We start from the raw sequence: 21,879 nt of genomic DNA on the forward strand, positions 1-21,879 counted from the left end.
GGTACATGGAACTGGAAATTGTTGTAAAAATTTCTATTGTCTGTACACTCATAATTAAGTCATTGTACATATAAGTGGTCCTTCAAAATCTCTTCATTTGTTCTGTTCCTCATTTGTTCTGTTCCTGAGTATCCTGAGTGGAGACAACCCAGGATAGGAGCAGTGACTCAGGAGAGTGTGAAAGAAAGATTGTGGCTTTGGAGGAGAAATCTGTGATTGGATATGATGGAGGAAAGTTTCTCAAGTGTCAACCAAACAAGATAGCTGCATTCTACTTGGATGATTTCATGTTTTGCAATGATTCCAAATTAGAAACAGTTGGCAGGCCGTCAAATCAAATCACATTGAGTTCAGTCTCATCTCTTCCCTCTGCTGCCCTATAAATGGGAATGAGGGATAATGAGCTACCAGGTACCGTGTCCTGAAAATCCCAAGGATGCATAAAAGGTCTTCTGAGTGAATCTCTTGAAGTGTCCTCCCCCACTTGACTCAAGGTGAAAGGGGAGTATTCTCTGACTCTACCCCAGGATGGGAGCTATACCCACTATTCCAAAAATGTTCTCCAGAAATATACTCTTATTGACCTTGCCAATCTCCTCTTTAACTTATAGCCTTCTCAAAAATTTAACTTCTTATATGAACTAATAAAGGAAGACCTGAATCACTCACTTTGCAAATCCTGCATAAACAGTCTGATAACCTCACTCTAGAATGTAGATGTAGACACCTATTGTTTTATCCTTGATTTTATGGGCCTCTAGCAAAATAAACACTAAGAAAATTCTTCCTTTTTTAATATTTTATTTATTTATTTATTTGACAGACAGAGATCACAAGCAGGCAGAGAAGCAGGCAGAGAGAGAGGAAGAGAAGCAGGCTCCCTGCTGAGGAGAGAACCTGATGTGGGGCTTGATCCCAGGACGCTGGGATCATGACCTGAGCCGAAGGCAGAGGCTTTAACCCACTGAGCCACCCAGGCGTCCCAACACTAAGAAAATTCTTAATTAACATCTCATTTCATTAGTATATTGATAGAAATAATCTAAAGGAGTATACGCAAAACTATATACAGTGATTTTCAGGAAGTGGAAATGATCGCAAGGGACTTTTTCTACATGACACAGTTCTACTAAGATCAAATTTCTTACTTTTGTGATAAGGAAAAAAATCATTAATATGAATGTCTCCAAGATCCTAAGCTAAGGTATTCACGTGGAATATTGAATTGATTATGAATCTCTCCTTGGGAAGAGAGCCGACTCCAGTTTTAAGGCATGAAGTTTCAAAAGATGACATCAGCTCTCTGCCCTCTCTTCATGTAAAACTTGGCTTTGTCTTCCTCTGAGTTGGCTTCATTCCCAGGCAGACTATCTCCATGTGGGAGCCAATGTGCCTCCCCAAAGTTCCAAGTTCACCTTGTTTCTTGGTCTTCACAAAGTCAGAAATACAGAGTCTCTCCTTCGTAGAGTTTACAGTGATCTCTCCTACTCCCGAGATTCTCAGTGACCCTGCTATGACCTTTGGACAAATCACTCTGTCCAGAGACAAGTACTTTGACTGGTGGGCTAAGTGGCTTAGCCACTTAGTGGCTCACCAAGTGGCAGGTGAGATGAGATCCACTTGATTGTCAGGAAAGAAGGTGGGGAGGAAGGGAAGGAAGGATGGAAGACGAGAGGGAGGGAGTGAGGAAGGGAGGACAATAAAACCTGACTTACTACCTCAGAGATGCTGTATCTGTAGAGCACATTTATTGACAGTCATCTGCATGTATGTTGGCAAAGATCCTTGGAAATCTAGGATTTAACATTGAAAGTTTTAGCTATAAGGGACTTCAAAGATCCAAGATAAGATGGTATATAACAAATTCTATGGTGCTAATGTTTCCTACTTTGGTGGGTCCCAAACTTTATTGTGTATCAGAAGCCCTTAGAAGACTTAACTGAAACACAAATTGCTGCCCCATGAAGTCTGGGGTGGGCCCAAGAACGCTTATTTTTAGGAAGTTCCCAAGTGATGCTGATATTGTGAGGCTCATACGTTGAGAACCAGTGTCCTACGTCAAAGGATTTCATGAAAACAAAGCAGATAATATATGGTGGTTTCTGCTCATTTGAATCTCTAGTTCAGCAAGAGTAATAACCTTATTTGATGAACAAATCAATTCAATTTCTGCTTCTCAATTAGTGGCATCCTTGAGTTTAAAGAAACCATAAAATCAATGTATGCATCAGAATTATCAAAGTTTGGTGTTCAAAGTTTAATCAAGGCTCTCCATCCCGGAGAACAGTGAAACTCAGTGTCAAATGCTGGTTCTCTCACTGAGGCTAAAGCCTGATGCAAATGTCCCATCCTTACATTTCCCCACTGCTGCCTCATCCTATGAAAAAATGACGCAAGGCATGGTCAAGTCAAGGACACCATCAGAAAGAAGCCAACAAAGCAGGCAGAAAAACACCAATGGCTTTAAACTCAAGATGCTTTCACCTCCAAAACAGCATGTTCTTTCTCTTTGGTTCATCCAGTGTTTCTGACGGAAGTGAAATTCTTCTCTGGCATCCAAGAAAGATTTATGACTGAGTAAGAACAGATTTTACCTGGCAACGGGTGCGGACAAGGTTTGCTCTTTCCGAGCAGGCCCAATTGCTTTTTATTTTGCAGATGCTAATATTAGACTCACTTAATCATTGCACATTCCTTTTATTAGGTGAGGAGCTGCATTCTTGAAACCACTCTCAAGAAAACAATCCTTCTCTTCCAGACCACCCTGAGTTGTAGACTTGGGGTTTCGGCAGCGGTAGCGCTGCTGGGTCATGTGGCAGACTTCTGGGCAGCCCAGAGACATCTGTTCTTTAGCCTCAACCCTTTGCAAGTGGTTCAGGAACTTCCTCTTTTCTTGTTCACTTGGCCCAAAGTTGTTCCTTGTACAAACATCCAGAAGGTGTTAGTACCACCAGAGTATCAGACTTTATTGCCTCTTTCCTGATGGGAAAATCGGCCCATAAGGAAGGCAAGCCTGCTGGAATAGGATGTATTCAATCTACTTTATTTGAAGCCCTAATTCAGACAAGTTAGATCCATCTGAGTTTTGTACAAAATCTGAAATAGACCATATTAGCTCTGTTGGTTCTCAGTGAATATGTCTTGTTCTAATAGTCATTTCTAAGTTGATAATTGGCAAATTAGTAGCCAATTTGCCATAGAAACATTGTGGTTAGATTCTGAGTCAATCCCCACATACTTCCTTAATTCATTTTTCTCCTGAAGTATAGTGCTACGCTAGTAGTTCCCTGAGATCTCATCATAATTTCAAATATCTATTTCTGAAATTAAAACATCCCAAGTTCCAGCAGAGGCCTTTAGGGAGTCAGGCAGAAACTCTCCATCATTCCTCCCTGTTCAACCCATAATAACCTGCGGATCTCTCAACAGTGAGATGCCGATCCCGGAAAGCAGAAAGGGGATCCTGGGCGGGAGACTTGAGATGATGGCACCAGCAGAAGTCTAGGCCTTTGGTGAGCATCAGCAGGCAATAGCCGATGTCCACGGTTTGCGTGGCAGTCCCAGTCCTTGCCAAGTGACAGTAATGGTAGAAATGGGGAGTAAGGAAACAGGAGGAAGGGAAGTTGGCCCTTCACAGAAGCAGTGATGCCCGCAGGGAGATCAGCTTCTGGTTTGGCCTCCAATTCACAAGAAGAATATACTAAAGAGTCTTGATTAAAGAAGTGGTTCATTTGATGACCACAGTGGAACACACACACACATACACACATGTACACATACACACTCACACACACACGTTGCCTACAAGATACTCAGGGGAATTGCTTCACCAAAAAAAAAATAAAATGATGTATAATTGGCACATCAAGTCAAAACATAAATCCATCCAATATGCTTAAAAATCATTTATTCCTTTAAATCTTTTAACACCTACTTCTCTGCCCACCCCCAGATTCCATTATCAGACCTCACCCGGCGACTATTTATTGAGTACTTACCCTGTGCCAAGACCAACCTCATTCATGTGTCTACTGTTAGTTTGCACAACCCACGAAGCATTTGCCGTGCCTCAGAAATAAACTCACTCGCCCAGTTCCTTCCCACACACCGCCTCCGGCCCCCTGTTTCTCTTCTTCTTTGCTCTTTCCCTTCTCTACAATCCGACTGGCCTTCCTAGAAGGTCTTGTGGGTACTGCTCATTCTAGAATCCCACTCCTGGTCATATCCCAAGCCCCGATAAACAAGATTCCCCCCTTTTCCCAGGATAAGGAAGCAGACAACAGTCCTGGCTGCAGCGAGGCCGTGCAACAGGACGAGTGCATTTCTGTCTGCATTCCATTTGCTAGGCTCGAAGCAGACTTGCTTCTTTTTCTTTCTTTCTTTCTTTTCCCTCATTCCATTTTTCCTTTTACATGCCTTTGTCTTTCTTCTCTTTCGTCCTTGTTTTCCACCTTTATCTGTGAAATGCCTGCATTTTGCTAAGTGGCGTGGAAGATCAGGGGAGATAGCAAGCACACACGTGCCCAGGTCACACAAAGGAGAAATGCACGTGTTAGGTGGCAGATGATGAAAACAAAGAATCGAGAAGTACATCCCGAAAGAACTCTTCTTTGGGAAAACTCCTTACAGGCATTCACAGAAGGCTCCAGCCTCTTCTATTCATCTACATTTTATGGCATTTACTGAATTTTCTTCAACTGTCTCTCCAAACATACTTCTCTGGTCCATAAACCATGTCCAGTGAAACTTGGATCATATTGGTATAATTCCTGTAACTTTGCAAGAATATGAGATGGAGGGACGCCTGGGTGGCTCGGTTGGTTGGACGACTGCCTTCGGCTCAGGTCACGATCCTGGAGTCCCAGGATCAAGTCCCGCATCGGGCTCCCAGCTCCATGGGGAGTCTGCTTCTCTCTCTGACCTTCTCCTCACTCATGCTCTCTCTCACTGTCTCTCTCTCAAATAAATAAATAAAATCTTTAAAAAAAAAAAAAAAAGAATATGAGATGGACCATTCATTTCTAAACAAAGCTCTCTATTCAAAAGATCATGTTTGCCATTTCTCAGTCAGCGTTGTACTATCCTCCGTCATTCTGATAATCATGGTGGTCTGTATCTCCCCCAACATAGTGCTTACTGGGACCTTGCATGCCACTTTTAATTTCATTGCTTCTCTATAGACATTTATTTATTAAACTATGAACATCTGTTCAAACTGCATGAGGCGAAATGTGAAAGAAATACTAAGAACATTGGATATGCCCAACCTTCCCCAACCTAGTATGGCTTTTAAGTTAAAATATATATATATATACTAAAATTAGACAACATATAAGGATTGGAGGTGACTTCTTTCAGCACATTGAGTTTCCCTGGGGGATAATACGATACGGAATTCCAAGGAGGAAGCATCCAGGCTATGTCGCGAAGTTTGTGAAATATTTGAGCACTAAGGAAACCACTTACTCCTGTGAGTCTGGCTCTGAAAAGTCACAGGAATTGCTCACGCTCACTGCTTCCTGGAGTTTCCCTTTTAAAATGATTAGGATGTAAGTAGTAGGGAGCCTGATCCGTAAAGACCCCCCAAGGCAAGGAATTTCCCTTGTAGGATAGACATTAGCTCTGTCTTCCTTTCTCCTGGAACGTGATGAACACACAAAGGCAAGCTCTTCTTTAAGCCCCCTGGGAGGAACAGAATATCTCTCCCAGCAGTCTCACCAAGGAAAAGAACGTTTTGTTAATCATTACTTATTATCAATTTGGCCAAAGGATTGTAGGTTTATTTTTTTGCATCTGGGTGGCGTAGACTCTGGGCAAACTTTATGACATGAACAATTAGTTTACAATTCTGGGTGGTTTTCCTGGTGCAGAAACTCTCACACTGTCCTTCTGAATTCCTAGTGGGATGTATTTCACCTTAATAGGCTTGGCATTTTCAGTCGTCCTCTTGACTGAGTAAAATGGAATCTTCCTTGCATCTCTTCAGAGCTCAGGAGGGTTTTCTGGGGGAAAAAATAATTGCTTAGACAGACTGTCATTTTCGGTTACAGTTACCCTAAAATGCAATAATCATTAAAAACACTTCTGTGCCTTCTTCGGCCCCATCATCTGATGCTGTGGATGCAAGGATACAGCTGGCCTTCTGGAACGGGGGATGCTTTTCAATACTAATAATGGATCTAGCTTTTCTTCCTTGAGATTATTTATTCAAACAGTGACATTATTTAATTTAAACAAGCCATGTTGGTCCTTCTGCCTTCAACAAATAGGAAAGTCCAATAGGAAATCCACATTAACTCTTATGGATAGCAGAGATGCATTTAATTAATACTCTAATCCCCAAAATCACTTAGAAACACTTAGATGTCCCCTCCCCTTGCCTTAGATATTTCAGGCAAAAAACCATTTGCTTAGGTAGGCAGGAGATTGTTAGGTCTTTCATTTTGGTTCTTTTCCTGAGAGGACTCGGAAAAACCGAGAGAGTTCCACTCCTCTGATATGAGACATAAAAAAGTAAATTGAGGGGCCCCTGGGTGGCTCAGTGGGTTAAGCCTCTGCCTTCAGCTCAGGTCATGGTCTCAGGGTCCTGGGATCGAGCCCCGCATCAGACTCTCTGCTCAGCAAGAAGCCTGCTTCCCCCTCTCTCTCTGCCTGTCTTCTGCCTACTTGTGATCTCTCTGTCAAATAAATAAATAAAATCTTAAAAAAAAAAAAGTAAATTAAAATATTCTGTTTAGAACCCACCACCAAGCAAGATGGACTAGCCAAGTTGTTTCTAGTCTAAGAAAAAGCCAAGTCATTTAGGCAAAATCAAATTGTACTTTTCTAGAAAGTAAATTTGAGACAACATTTTCAAACATTTGTCTTTACTACAACCCACAGCAAAAAACATAATTTAAACATTTACACACAAGCACACACACACACACATATACATATATATGTATATAAATACACACACATACATATATATATATATGTATATAAATACACACACATACACACATATATATATGTGTGTATGTGTGTGTATTTTTTTAACCTGAAATAACATTTTGGGGCGTTTTTTGTGGGTTTTATTTTTTAAACATTTTGTGAAACATCACTTATTCATACCACATGCAGTGACTTCTGATATTTTCACCTCTTTTATTTCATCCTATTCAATTCTATTTCATTCTTTTTAAAATCCTATCTGCAACTCACAAAATTCGTTTCCCAATCCATGACCCACAGTGTACAAAAAAAGATACTCCTGGGGATGGGGTGGGGGAAATAATTTTATCATAAATCCCCTACATCCTGCCACTTCTATTGGAGATGCTTAAATTTCCCATTGAGGATGGCATTGTTTTGGCTAAAAACGTTCTCTGCTATTAAAATGTAGATGAATCCTGAATGGGTAAGAGAATAAACTTGGTCTATCATTTACACCTTTATGAGACTGAAAATATTACATGACGTTGCATCACATCACACCGCAACAGAAAAGAGGTCAGCTTGAGTAAGGGAGGGGGTGTGAGTGACAATAAGAATGCTCTGAGGAAGGACTGAGTGGAGGGCTTCTCAGGAGATTAGGGCACCTTGGTGAACCCAGGTGCCCTCTCCCCATGTGAAGGTATAGAGAATGTAGGCCTTTTTTTCTTAAATAACTTTTTTTAACGTTTTTTGGTGTCATTTATGGTAGAAAAAAGCATCTAGAGATGTGTATGACCCAGTTGTTAAATAGAACATTTCCAAGGTGAACACGCGCCCTAGCTCTTTTACCCACTTTCTAAGAGAGCCAATCCCTCCTTTCTCCCCACCGCAAGGCCTCCTCTGCACACCTTGAGCTCCTTGGCTGTCCGCCTCCAGTCCAGCACATATCACAGGGCAAGAATAGGAAATGCAGTACAGAAATGGAAGAAACAGAAGCCAGCAGTGGGCCTGCACTGAGGGTCTGCAGTGAGGCAGGGAACAACCCAGGAACAGGAGCCCCACGTGGCCCCACCTCTTCCCCCTTCTCCGTACTCTTTCTCCCTCTGGGAATGTCCTTCTCATCTCTCTCCACCTTGCTGCCCTTTCCGCATAAGAAGTTTCCAGCTCTGCCAGCCCTGCTGTGAACCCCAGGAGCACTTTCTGCCAACACCTCTCCTCTGTCGTTTCAAAGCAATTTATGCATTTGTCCATCAAATCACTGTTTGATTGGCTGCCTCAGACTGTCAGTTCCCTGAGGAGCCTATGGTCGTCTTTAGTACCCAGGACAGTGACCATGCCCCCGACTCATTCATATCTTTCATTCATTTAACAAATACTGATATAGTGCCATACACTGGGCCGGGTATAAGTAGCGCATTCATGAGCTGCCATTCTGGAATACCTTGTCTATTTCTCAGCGTTGCCTATTTGTTGGTTAATAAATATTTGCTGAATGAATGAGGTTGTGGAGGAGTGAGTAAATGAGCCCACACCACCATAGGTTGTCACCTCACCACTTCCATTCCAAGACAGCTTTGATTGTGAGGAAGTCCTTGCATTGAATCAGTCTGTTGCCCTGAAGCTTCTGTGTATTGGCCTACAAAGAATAGGAGCCGCTGACAATAGCTTCTATGTCTCAGGGCTTTGTCCTCTCCAACCTAAACAACCTCATTGTTTTTGGGGTCCCCAAGATGGCTGCATCAACAATAACATTGGACCATTTGAGTTGCGTCACCCATCTACTTGCATTCCTAGAAACACCTTCCATGTGGTCTGTAAGCATAGACACCATGACAAAACCCCAGCCTCCAGGTGTGCTAACTGCTAACTGCACCCCAAACTCTACATCAACAGACCCAACTCCAACCTCCTGCTACATCAGCTTCTCTGAAAAACACATTCTCTCTCTGACTTCATATTAATGTTGGCCACGCACTTATACTTGAACTATATAGGGCTGTTTATCCAGAAACTCCCTTTACTTCTTAAAATTTTGGAATGGCCCTCTTCTTTTCCCCTGCCCATAAGCACATTTAAATGGTTATTTTGAAAGCTTCCCGTTTTTACATGATTGTGTTTCCCTGGCTACAGGAGAACCTTTACTAGGTGTCCTACCAGAATTCTCCCACAGAATTTTCTGGGCCTCTTTCAAGGGTAGTAGCTAAAGTCAGAATAGGTCAGTCTCACAAGCATTTAAAGGTCATAATGTTGCCTAGAGTGGAAGGATTGTCTGTAGTGAGAGAATAAAACCCAAAGGAGAGAATGCCACCCTAAGAGAAGCCAAGACTAGGATGGAGAGCCCCAGGGCTCTTGTGTTCCTTGCCCCCATTTATCCCTGAAACCTAACAGCAATATTCCTTCCCTCAGTCTGGTTGTTCTTGGATTCTAAGAGCCAATAAATTCCCTTTTTTGCCCTTTTGCCTAATTCCAGTTGGGTTTCTGTAAGTTGCAACCAAAAAATTCCCGACAAATACAACCCCTAATTTTTTCTTCCTGAGTGTTGCCATGCTGTTCCTAAACCAAATATTCTCATCCTGTACTTACATGTTTTTCAACTCAAAGGAAGGATCTTACATTCACTGCTGTGGAACATCATCTTGTTTTATTTGATTCATAATTCTAGTGTAGCTGGTCACAAATTTGTACACACTGCTGTCAGCTGTCCTAAGAAAAAGTGGCTTTTGTAAACTTTTGGTAGCAGAGCTAGTCACCCTCATAAGACCCCGCTGAGTGGCAAGAAAAATATAAATTTTCCGGTAACAGTGTCTCCAAAAAGACTTTTAAGCCGAAAGAAACTGACTTGATTCTTTTGAGTAAATTTTTAGTCCTTTGAAACACTCCAGCCCCTATTCTCTAAGATTTTGACTGGCTAAAGGAAGGAATCATGAGATTTCATGATGATGGAAATCTCATCCAGGTGACTTCCTCTGGTCCTCCCTGGTCTGTACAATGGACCAATTTGCCTGGTCTCGTCTCAGAGGTGTTGATGACCTTACCTGAGCATTAGGTCATCATACTGACATCCACAGCTGAATCAGTGGCCCTGACCATTCGACTCTGGTTACAAATTTATGCTGTTATCAAATAAAACAAATCCAGACTTACTAAGAAAGACTTTATTCAAAAGGATTGTTCCAAAAGGGAGAAGAGCAGTAGGTGTAGGCGCTATTGTTATAAGAGGACGTCTTGAGCCTAAGGTCTGCAAGCATCTCAAGAACTCAGCAAGAAGAGTTTTTCTTTTTTTTTTTTTTAAAGATTTTATTTATTTATTTGACAGACAGAGATCACAAATAGGCAGAGAGGCAGTCTGAGAGAGGAGGAAGCAGGCTCCCTGCAGAGCAGAGAGCCTGATGTGGGGCTCGATCCCAGGACCCTGAGACCATGACCTGAGCCGAAGGCAGAGGCTTAACCCACTGAGCCACCCAGGCGCCCCGAAGAGTTTTTCTTTTATATGGAGGAGTAAACACGGCTAAAAAGAACTGGAAGTGGAGAAATGGAATGAAAGGGTGCTGTGATGGAATAGTAGATCAGAGAATATTTTACCCTGAGGCCAGCCTAGTCATAGGAGGGCTTGAATGCTGGTTCAGGCTTAGGTGAGGCCAAAGTTCAGAGACCTGGGGTAAGGAGAGAGTCCTAACTAAAGTTCAATTACAGGGCACCTGGGTGGCTCAGTCAGTGAAGTATCTGACACTTGATCTCAGCTCATGCCTTGATCTCAGGGTCATGAGTTCAGGGCTCTGCACTGAGCAGGGGAGCCTACCTTAAAAAAAATATTAGGGGTGCCTGATTGGCTCAACGGGTTAAGCCTTTGCCTTTGGCCGAGGTCATGATCTCAGGGTCCTGGGATAGAGCCCCACATAAGGCTCTCCAGTCAGTAGGGAGCCTGCTTCCCCTCTCTCTGCCTGCCTCTCTGCTGACTTGTGATCTCGCTCTCTCTCTCAAATAAATAAATGAAATTGTTAAAAAGAAAAAAAAAAGTTTAAAAAAGAAAATAAATGAAGTTCAATTAAAAAGTATTTTTTCTTGGGGCACCTGGGTGGCTCAGTGGGTTAAAGCCCCTGCCTTCGGCTCAGGTCATGATCCCAGGGTCCTGGGATAGAGCCCCACATAAGGCTCTCCAGTCAGCAGGGAGCCTGCTTCCCCTCTCTCTGCCTCTCTGCCTACTTGTGATCTCTGTCTGTCAAATAAATAAATAAAATCTTAAAAAAAAAAAAAAGTATCTTTTCTGTTTAGTCAATAGACACAAGCAGTTAATCTAATCATTTATGAGGCAAAATGGGAATTTGGAAGATCTGTGTATGGCCTTGTTGTAGATAAACCAGAAAGCATGGGGAGAATCTTCTTTAAGCCATATGGGGGAGGGTGGTTCTTTGCAGTGAACCCTTTCCTGGAACACAAAAGGATAGGGAATTTTATCCCTTTCTCGGTTTCTAAGATCACAGAGCTCAGTAAGGCCCAACATTGTCACTATGAACCTTGGTTTTTAGTCCAAGCCCTCTTAGCATCTCCATAGGCCCTCTCCAGGGCACATGAGAATTCCTGGGCTCTGAGAATGACACAGATGGATCACAGAAAGCTGGAAGTGGTGCCTTGGATCCATCTCTCAAGCCACCTCCCTGTCAGTGATACACCATACTGGAAGCTATAGATGCCCAGACCATTATGAGACCAAATCTCACAATGAATTCTCACAATTCTCACAAAGAAGTTTTTAGGTAATCACTGGCTCTGTCTATAGAAACTGACCAATCATCCTAACATGACTGGATTCCATTCCATAAACCTATCTGGATACTTCAGCACCCTTGAATTTTGGGGCCCTTGAATAAGGTCCCTAAGGGCCTTACCATCAGACCTTCATACCTTACTCTGTCTTTTCTCACCTTCCCACAGCCCTCTGAGATTACAAAGGGTGAGTTTTCCTTCCTTCCTTAATGGCTTCTGTGACATCATACCTAAGTCCCCTCTGCCCCCAAGGATCAAAACTCAATGATCAAAACCATTAGTAGGAACTAAAGAAGTTTAGAAAATCTATTCTCCCCCACCAAAGCTTGTCTTTCAAAATATTATCAGTCTGTGAACTCAAAACTTCCATTTTGGAATTTAAAGTTCAGCATTGCCTTTGTCCTTGCATTCTTGCTGCAAAAATTCTAATTTTCTGCAAGGCAAATGGGTGCCTCTGGCTGTCTAGGAGGTTACATACAAGGAAATTCAAATATGAAGGTCATTTTATATAAATCAAAAATATTATCCTCATTACATTAGCATGAAAATAAAAATGGAACCTAATTGTGACATCCAAATTATTTGTTAACACTGATCTCATTCACCAATAAATTTGAAAAACTCATCTTTTGTACCTTCATTAGTAAAAAGGATAAAATTATTGAACAAGGTAGAGGATCCTAGAGATGCACTTCTAGAAATATATTTGCAAATTGACCATGATCCACAGTGAAAATACTGCTTGCCTCAAATTTATTCTGATGTTAGCCCAAATAGATCATTTTGGGGGGCTGTAGTCTACTGACTCTAAAGTCCCCCTCAAAGATCATCGTCTTCTGGTATTCATGCCTTTCTATATCATCTCATTGCCTTGAGTCTGGGTGCTACTTGTTTCTAACCAATAGAATATGGCAATGGTGATGCAAGGTCTCTTCTTGATTATGTTAAGTCATATAAGACACAATCTTATTAGAGACTTTCTCCCTTGCTGGGTTTGAAGAAGTAAATGTGCATGTTGGAAGGCCCACACGTCTAGAGAGTGAAGGTGGCCTCTAGGAGCTGAAGACATAGAGTATGGTGTAATAGATAGTAGATGTATATTGTTTTAAGATGCTGTGTTTCCTGCAATTTGTTACATAGCATAGAACACTAATACAGAATAATAAAGTAAGGGGACAAACTGTTCAGCTATGTGTCTTGGTTCTGATCCTTGCCTCAGATTACATTGCCTTTTTAGGCAAGTGACTGAATCAGTACTCAGAAGAGCTAAGATCTAAGACAAATCCCACTAAATTATGACAAGCAATTCCCTTCCCTTCTCTGTGCCTCACTTTTCTCATCTGTAAAATAAGGACATCATAATAGGTGAACTCTAATGGACTATTCAACTCCAAAATGTTATACCTTATTATCCAAAAAGAGGGGGATACCCTTGAAATGCATTTGAAGTGAGGTGAAACAGAAAGGAATGAAATTTGGAAATAATGGAACAGAAATGAGCAAGCATTGAAAACTGAAAGGAAATTCAGCTCTGAATAAAAAGTTGTAAAAAGCCCATATACTGACATCCCCATAGAAGTCAATAAAATGAAACATCACATCAGTCACAGATGTGATGCTGGCTCATCTAACAAGTGGGCAATAGGGCCATTAGTACTCCTCAGACTGGTTTTATGGACTTCATTTTGGAGACATATATTGTTTAAAAAAAAAAAAAAATCTGGTTCAAATATTTTTCCAATGAAAGGAAAAAGAACTTACCCTCAGCCTGACTCTGAGAAACTTTATATGGAAATCCTCTTTGCGTTCTCCACCCTAATAACAGACATTGCTCAGTTATTAGACCGCTGTCATGACTTCCGGTTAGTAGGAAGAGCAGAGCCAATGTTCTTAGAAGTAAACCAGAGCAACAAACTCATGTGAAATAGTTTTGTGGGTCTCCATTTTCTAATGCTACATAAAGAAAGGCTTTGAATAGTGCTGGATTCTGGGAAGAACCACGGTGAGTATTTTCTAAGATTTCAAAGTCAATGGGGGATATAACTAAGAACATAAATTCTAAAATCATCATAAGCCGAATGTTGGAAAAAGAGAAGCAAGTGTTCTTTTCAGTGTGAAGAAAAAAAAACTTTGCTCATTAGAGCCTTAGAATGAATCTACTCTTATAACTCTAATCCATGAATAAACTAAGAAATAGAACTTTGCTGAAAAATTCCTCATGGATTTACAAGTTGCTATAAGTCCCCAGGGAGTGGGGTTTGAGCTATAAAGTTGCCTGAGGTACACAGCTCTGTACAGTGTAGTGCAAATTTGGAAACTGACATCTCTCCACAACAAAGACACTACTGATACCAAAAACCAGACCTATCTGGCTTTCTGTCCCCTGTGTTAAATAGTACTTAGTGTGGGTTTAAGAGTAACTTAATGGTTGCTGGCTTTAAGAAGAGGGAATTTTTGAAGGACTATTGGATATGTGAAAGCAGAAGTGCCTATCTAGATTTCTTTAAAACCTGGGATGTGAAAGTCATTTAATTAATTTTTTATCTTAAATTGATAATTATGAATGGTGTAATAATACTCAAAATTCTTAATTACTGAACATATAAGACCTGAAAACGAGTGTACATATACTTTTATTTTTCTTGTCAAATGAAATTACAATGTTAGAGAATCCAGAAAATATGTTTCAATAAATTTAGGTTTCATTTAATCTTCCATTCTATGTTTTATCCAATTTCCCTATAATAATGGACCCATTTTTTGACAACTCATATTTTGTAATGAACTCAGCTAAATGTTAAGTGTGTTGTTTTGGATGGACACCCATTAAAAACAGTCACAAAACTATACTATAATAATACTAAGCTGATAATATTGACCATCTTGCAGTTTTTATCAAGATCTGATGCTAAATCCATTTTTGAAGTCTGCTTTGACCAAATGTAACATTTCTTACTTCCTCAATTGAAGAAGGATCCAATTCGGTAGTACTACAGGAAATAGGATAATGATCAACTCTGGTGGCATAAGAGTGCTGGTCAGAGTAAGGATTATTTTATCTTCTGTATGTTTTGATCATTAGATTGATTCAGAAAACTGGAAGTCAGTGATTCATAATGATCTTACCACCTTAAACAGACAGCTGGATGCTCACTAGATAAAGGGCTTCAGGTAAATGTTCCATGACACTTAGATCTCTCCAGGATGAGATTTTTGTTTACCTTTGTCTTCAATCAGACTTTCTAGTTCACATTCAAGAATTCCATTTTTTAAATTAACAATTGCACTACGTGTTTTTAATTATTTAGCAAATACTCCTTCACCAAAGAATATATAAGTGTCTAACTATATTCAAAATACCCTGACAGTTAGGTAGAGCAGTCTGGGGAGAAAGACAAAGACATAAATAGGATGTAATTTCTGGCCTTCAAGAACACCTTTTCTAGTAAAAGAAATGAGACATAGTCACAAACAACCACCCCACAATGTAGGATATTCCCTGACAGGAATACAGGTAATATGCATTATGAGTTCAAAGGCAGGATTATTTTATATTGGCAGGATTAAAAAAAAAAAACAGATTTGACAGTATTTATCTTTGATGCCACAATGTGCAGCAATAATAATTACCTTAGAATCAAGGATCTCAGAAGTAGAAGATTCTGAGAAATTATCAAGTCCACCCTCTTTCCCATGGGTTCTTAAGTAAAAAATCATAGACTAACCTTAAGATATTCAGATCTTTTACATTGCATATCCTTCTCGGTCTCCTTTGGAGACTCATACTTTTTTATCCTGGCATTATACCGAAGTGTCTCAAGGATTCATCCCAAGCACATCCATCTATATCCAGGACTTCAATAAGTCTATATATCAGTGACTCCTAAATTTATCTCTCCAAACAGGATATCATTTCTAAGTTCCATATATTTCAGTGCCTATCTGGCATCATCAGTAGGAAAACTTAAAGGCAGATTACATTCAACACATCTGAGATGTATCTCATAATCCTCCCCCTCAATCCTGGTCCTCCTTTATACCTACCCCCACGCATTCATCCTTAAACCCCTACAATAGCACTCTCAACCCTGGAACTAGACCATCTTTTTGCAATTCATCTCTGACTATGTTACATTTTTGCTAAACCCCTTATCACCTTCCCATTGTTCATTAGTTAAAACCCTAACATGGCTTCATGGTTTTGGATGCTTTGGGTTGGAAATAATGAAGAATCCCCACTCAACTATCTTAAACAATAATTTTGTCACTTAATACTAAATCTTTAAAATAGTGGCTCTGGATGGATCATCAATGTCATCAAGGACCCAGTTTCTCTCCAGCCTTTCTTCTCTGTCATTGAATTTTTTCCCAAGATTTCTGGTTTATGCTAACCATAGTCTTGATCATAAAAAAAAATCTCCTTCCCATACCAATCCCTCACACATTTACTTCTGCAAGACATTTTCAAGTGTGAGTATGTATGGTTCATGGGATCTGTTGCCTCAACAAGGTCCCCAGTTCGAGAACCATCACCTTGGTCGCATGACCAAAAGACAGCATATCAATTTATTTGTCCCATATGAATTTATTTGTAAAGCACCAATAACTGAGGAGTTTCAAGTTCAGAAGCATTCAGTTGGATTGGATTGAAATCTCTAATGGTGTTTGGTCAAGCACAGGCTGGCTCACTATGTTGCCTTCAGTCTACCTCCCAATAAGATAAAATATTCATCAATTGTGAGTCATAAATTCTCTCCTTGCCATGTTCTTTGCTGTAACTCAAGAGATAGTAAGGAAATAAAAGGTAATACAAAAGGTATGATTTATTATTTTAGAGCCTTGGAGGAGAGGTACACCAGACAGAAAGTCATCATGAGATACCGTCCTTGGGAATGGCATAATGCTCTTGGGAATGCAGGCTGCCACGGTGAGTATACCAGGTTTTGATCCAATATCAACTGCAAATAAAATCTAATGAACAAGAAAGTCATTTACAGTGAAAATATGTTACTTGGGGTCATAACTTAGAGGTAGCCAAGGTGACCTTTGTGACCTCCAAAAGAAGCCAACCACCCCAGTTTGAAGAGAGACCAAGATTTAGAATTGGGAGGGATTAACGTTCTATCCTAACCCAAACATATAAAAGACATTGCACAATGACCTTAGCATGAGCTCACAGAAGAAAAGCAGAAGCCAAGATGAAGTGGTCTTTCCATCATTAGGAAAACACACAGAAGTCTTGTAAGGAGAGCGTTATAAAGTTTATGTAAAGAAACCAGGTGGAATTTGGTGGTGAGCATTAATTGAGTGATAATTTTGGATGGAAAACAAACATGAATGTTCTGGATGTTTTCCACTCTTGATCAGAAAACTCTTAATTTGTCACAGTTTCTTTGAATTTTGAAGATCATTTGGGTAGCCATTGAAAGTCAAAATGAGAAACCAGATGTTGGCTGATCAGATATTTTTAAAACATCCATAATCCCAGCAATCATATGAAGAAGTATAAGAAAGACATGACCACCTTACAACAATTAGGATGGTTACTATCAAAGAAACAGAAAATAATAAGTATTAGCAAGAATGTAGAGAAATTGGACTGTTTGCAGGAATATAAAATGCAACTGCTATGGAAAACAGTATGTAATTTCCTCAAAAAAACTTAAAAATAGGACTACCACATGCTCCAGCAAGCCCACTTCTGAGTATATACCCAAATTTAAATCAGGGTCTCAAAGAGATATTTGCATACCCATGTTTATAGCAGGACTGTTAACAATAACCAAGATGTGGAAGCAACCCAAGCGTCCACTGACAAATTAATGTAAAAACAAAATGTAAAAACAGTAGAATATTATTTGGCCTTTAAAAAGAAGAAGTCTTGCCACATGCTACAACATGGATAAACCTTGAAGACAGTATGCTAAGTGAAATAAGCCAGTCTCAAAAAGAAAAATATTGTACAATTCCACTTATATGAGGTATTTAGTAGTCTAATTCATAGAAATAGTAGAATCGTGGTTACCAGGGAAGGGAGGAGTTTTTGTTTAAAGAATATAGAGTTTTAGATTTGCAAGATAAAAAAAGTTCTGAATCTGTTTCACAATATTGTGAATATACTTAGCACTACTGGACTTAAAAATGGCTGAGTTGGTAAATTTTATGTTATGTACTTTTTATCAAAATAAAAAACTATGAATTCTCTCATTGGCAATGAACTTCAATAGACATCTTGTGAAAAATTTCTTCACAGACAACAGAAAGAATACAGAGTTTTAAGGGGTCTGGACTTGTCTGTCCTTCCTAGTAACTTGGGAGGAATTGAGTGTAAATGAAGACAGAGCTGAGTTAATAACCTCAGAATACAAAAGGGATTGAAGAGGTTTGGTTTTGTTTTTAAATATTTTATTTATCTGTCAGAGAGAGCCCACAGGCAAGGGGAGTGGCTAGCAGAGAGAGAAGCAGGCTCCCCGCTGAGCAAGGAACCTGACCCAAGAATTGATCCCAGAACCCCAGGACCATGACCTGAGCCAAAGGCAGACACTCAACCAGCCGAGCCCGCAGGCATCCCAGGATTGAAGAGGTGTATGCTAAGCCTGCTTCCTGCTCACTTCCGGTCTCCCCAGTTCTGAATGTCTTGATAGATCTGCATCTTTTGATATCACAGACCCACCCACTCTCTCCTCCTTAGAACCTGAACTGTCAAGGCACAGTCTTCATATGATTTGCCCTTATTCATTCTGGGGAGAAGGCTAAAAGAAACTTATATCCTGGGAGCCAAAGCACTAGAGTGGGTTGGGCTTGGGGGAAACCTGGGGACCAGGTGAGTGGCCAAGGGGGCTCTGCATACATAGTTCTTTAGTTTGAAGAAAGGCATTGATTCAAAACATTCAGGCAGTGAGAAACCAGAGGGTAACAAAAAACTAAAAACAAAGCTAACTAGTGGGACAAAGCCTGAGGAGCACAGACCAGCAGTCTAGACCACAGGCTTGAATAGGAGCCTCAGTTCCCCAGGGAGTAAGTACAACTAAGGGAGGTTTAGGGATACTGTTAGGTGGTCCAGGTAGCACACCCAGGAATCCTGCAGCAAATGTACCTGATGTCCCATAAGAAAACTCTTCTCAGGAGAAATACATTCCATACAGAAATTCATCTCACCTCAAAGACCCAGGTAAAGACCCCACCAGTGCTTGACCTTTCCAACTTTAAATAAGAAAAGGCAACCACTGTTTCTAGCTTGATTTCTTTCCATTCCTTACCTCTAATCAGATTGCAAAGACTTTATTTCTGGCAGTGTGGAGGATATGATTATGTGGAAACTGCCCACTACAGAACAGCTAGAAATACTGGGAAGAGTAAAAGAGAGAGAATCAAACATTCCAGTAAATGTATAGCTGAGCTCACCAAAAAAAAAAAAATCAAGGGAAATCTCCAAGGCCCCAAAGGGGCCAAAATGTAGAAGGAACTGATAAGGTCTGGACCAGTAAGATCATGAGCCAGAGCCACTGCCGTGGGCACGAAGGGAAGGCAGGGAGTTTGACAGATAACAGGGCTTCGGGGATTTTTTTGTTTGTTTGTTTGTTTTTTGTATTTTATTTTATTTTTATTTATTTATTTATTTATTTTTTATTTTTTATAAACATATATTTTTATCCCCAGGGATACAGGTCTGTGAATCACCAGGTTTACACACTTCACAGCGCTCACCCAAGCACATACCCTCCCCAATGTCCATAATCCCACCCCCTTCTCCCAACCTCCCTCCCCCCAGCAACCCTCAGTTTGTTTTGTGAGATTAAAAGTCACTTATGGTTTGTCTCCCTCCCAATTCCATCTTGTTTCATTGATTCTTATTCTACCCACTTAAGCCCCCATGTTGCATCACCACTTCCTCATATCAGGGAGATCATATGATTAGTTGTCTTTCTCTGCTTGACTTATTTCGCTAAGCATGATACGCTCTTCGGTTTTAACAGCCATGTCAGAATGGAGAATGAATGTTTTAGAGAAATTTTGCCATGACTAGGTGCCTCTCTTGGGTGACTTTGGTGGACTTTCAGCCTCCTTGTCAGAATCAGTCCCCAAATCTTTCTTCCCTTTGGCAAGTCCTGAAGATGAGTGCGATAAACTTTCTTCAGTGCTGCTTCTCGATATGTTTGTCTCAGAAAGCAGAGGACACTGAAGCTTCTTAAGTACAATAACAAACCCTGGAGACCCTCGGAGTCTTCTAGCTTGTGCAACGTTTAGTCATCCATGGGCCTTCAGCTTCTCATCTTCTCACCCAGGTTCACAAAGCTTAGGAATACATCTTCCCACCTGCCTCATTAAAGGCTCCTAGATTCTATACTCTACAGCCCAGAGGATCCTGGGTCCAGAACCTACTTACCTTAAAATGAACAGTTAAACCTAGGATGTTCTTTCAGAAAAATTCAAGTTTCCTTTTAGAAGAAGGAAGCTTGCAAATTTTTTGTTTGTTTCATTAGGCTTCCTACTTCGTCTCCTTCTCCTTCTCCTTCTCATTCTTATTCTTCTTCTTTTTTTGAAATCATTATGTCCCCAACATCTAGCAACAAGCACTTAAAACGTTTATTTAAAGGGGCGCCTGGTTGGCTCAGTCAGTTGAGTGTCTGACTCTTGATTTCGGCTCAGGCCATGACCTCAGAGTCAGGATCGAGCCCCACATTGAGGTCTGAGCACAGAACCTGCTTAGGATTCTCTCTCCCTCTCCCTATGCCCCTCCCCCCACCCTACTCCCTTCCCCAACTTCCCACCCCCCACCCCCAGGCTCACAAGCACACACACATTCTCTATTAAAAAAAAATTACTGAATGACCAATGAATGATTGCAGCCCTTTATACCACATCATGATACCTTCCTCCGTGCTGCACGGGGAATCTCATGCTCAAGGAATGGCTTTTTCCTGTCTTAAAGACAAGTCTCCCAGCCTTTGCTTTATAGCCTATAGCCTCTCACTTTCTTTTTTCTCCTCTTTCTGACTCCCTCCTGCTTTGCAACCTTCAAGTCAAGCAGCTAAGTTGAATTTTGTATGAGCTTAGTTTTTTTTAATCTATTGTTGAAGTATAATTGACATACATACATACATGTATACATTCTATACATTACTCAACATACTGCTTCAACAATCCTGTGCATTCCAGATGATGCAACAGTTCTAGACATAATGACTCAATGCTCACCTCGATTACTGTGGTCACCATACAATGTTACTGCAATGTCATTGACTATACTCCCTATGTTGTACTTTTCATGTCTGTGACATTTATTTTATAACTGGAAGTTTGTACCTCTTGATCTTCTTCCATCTGTTCTGCCCAGGTCTCTAATGACCATCTCCCTTCTGGCAACAACCTCACCTGCCTACCTGTTTTTAAAGCCAAATGAATTCTGGAACACTGAAAAGAAATAAAATGGGGGGGGGGAGGCAAAAATAAAATAAAATAAAAAACAAAAAATAAAGCCAAATAGGATGTCTTTCCTTTAACAAGTCTCCATAGTGACAGCTTTGTTCACAGCCACCTTAAGCCTGGAACCAGTACCTTGGTGAGGATTTAGAGCCCTCAGGAAATGGGACCACATTGTCAGGAAACCAGTAGATATTTAGAAAGAAAAAAGGAGCACATGGTTACAATAAAAACAGAGCTCCTTATCAGTGATGTTCTTTCTCCTCAGACAAGGAATTTTGTGTTTTCCTGAGAAGGTAAAAATGAGAAGACCATTAGTCCTGAGATAACTCACTGAAATGCACCCAGAGTGGCCGTATGTTCACTGGGAGACCCCCATTGGCATTGCTGGCTATAAATTATGGTCATTCCTAAGAGGTAACAAGAGAGGTTCTGTCAGCTGTGCAATTACTTTGTTTTGGCAGGACACTTTGGAGTCAAGAAAACATTGGCTGGAGTTCAAGGCCAAGATTTTGGATCAGCTGCCACCATAATTTTTCAGAAATGTGATGACCGTACCTCAAGAAATAGTTTCCTAAGTAGGCTGCAGGAATGTCTCCTGTACATGTTTGAAAGGGATTTAAGGAATGAAGCTTTTGGGGACTTTACTAGTACAGCTGAGTTACATGGGCTTCTCCAGCTAAGGGCGAGAATTCTGGATCACATCAGGAATCTTCTTCACCAAACACAGTGAAGTAGAGGATGGTTTTAACTGATGTAGGGCACTCCTGATGC

General features: G+C 40.6%; 1 long non-coding RNA gene across 1 annotated transcript in view; it reads left to right on the top strand.

Moving 5' to 3' along the window:
- Nucleotides 1–21,879, top strand: part of LOC309861516 — a 36,506-nt gene extending 14,627 nt beyond the window's left edge. The window contains exons 2-3 of the long non-coding RNA XR_014309973.1: nt 16,518–16,609; nt 21,570–21,879. This is a non-coding gene — a long non-coding RNA (uncharacterized lncRNA). The remainder of the gene's footprint in view (nt 1–16,517; nt 16,610–21,569) is intronic.

This window comes from Mustela nivalis (assembly GCF_964662115.1).
Source record: "Mustela nivalis genome assembly, chromosome: 3".
Taxonomy (NCBI): Eukaryota; Metazoa; Chordata; class Mammalia; order Carnivora; family Mustelidae; genus Mustela; species Mustela nivalis.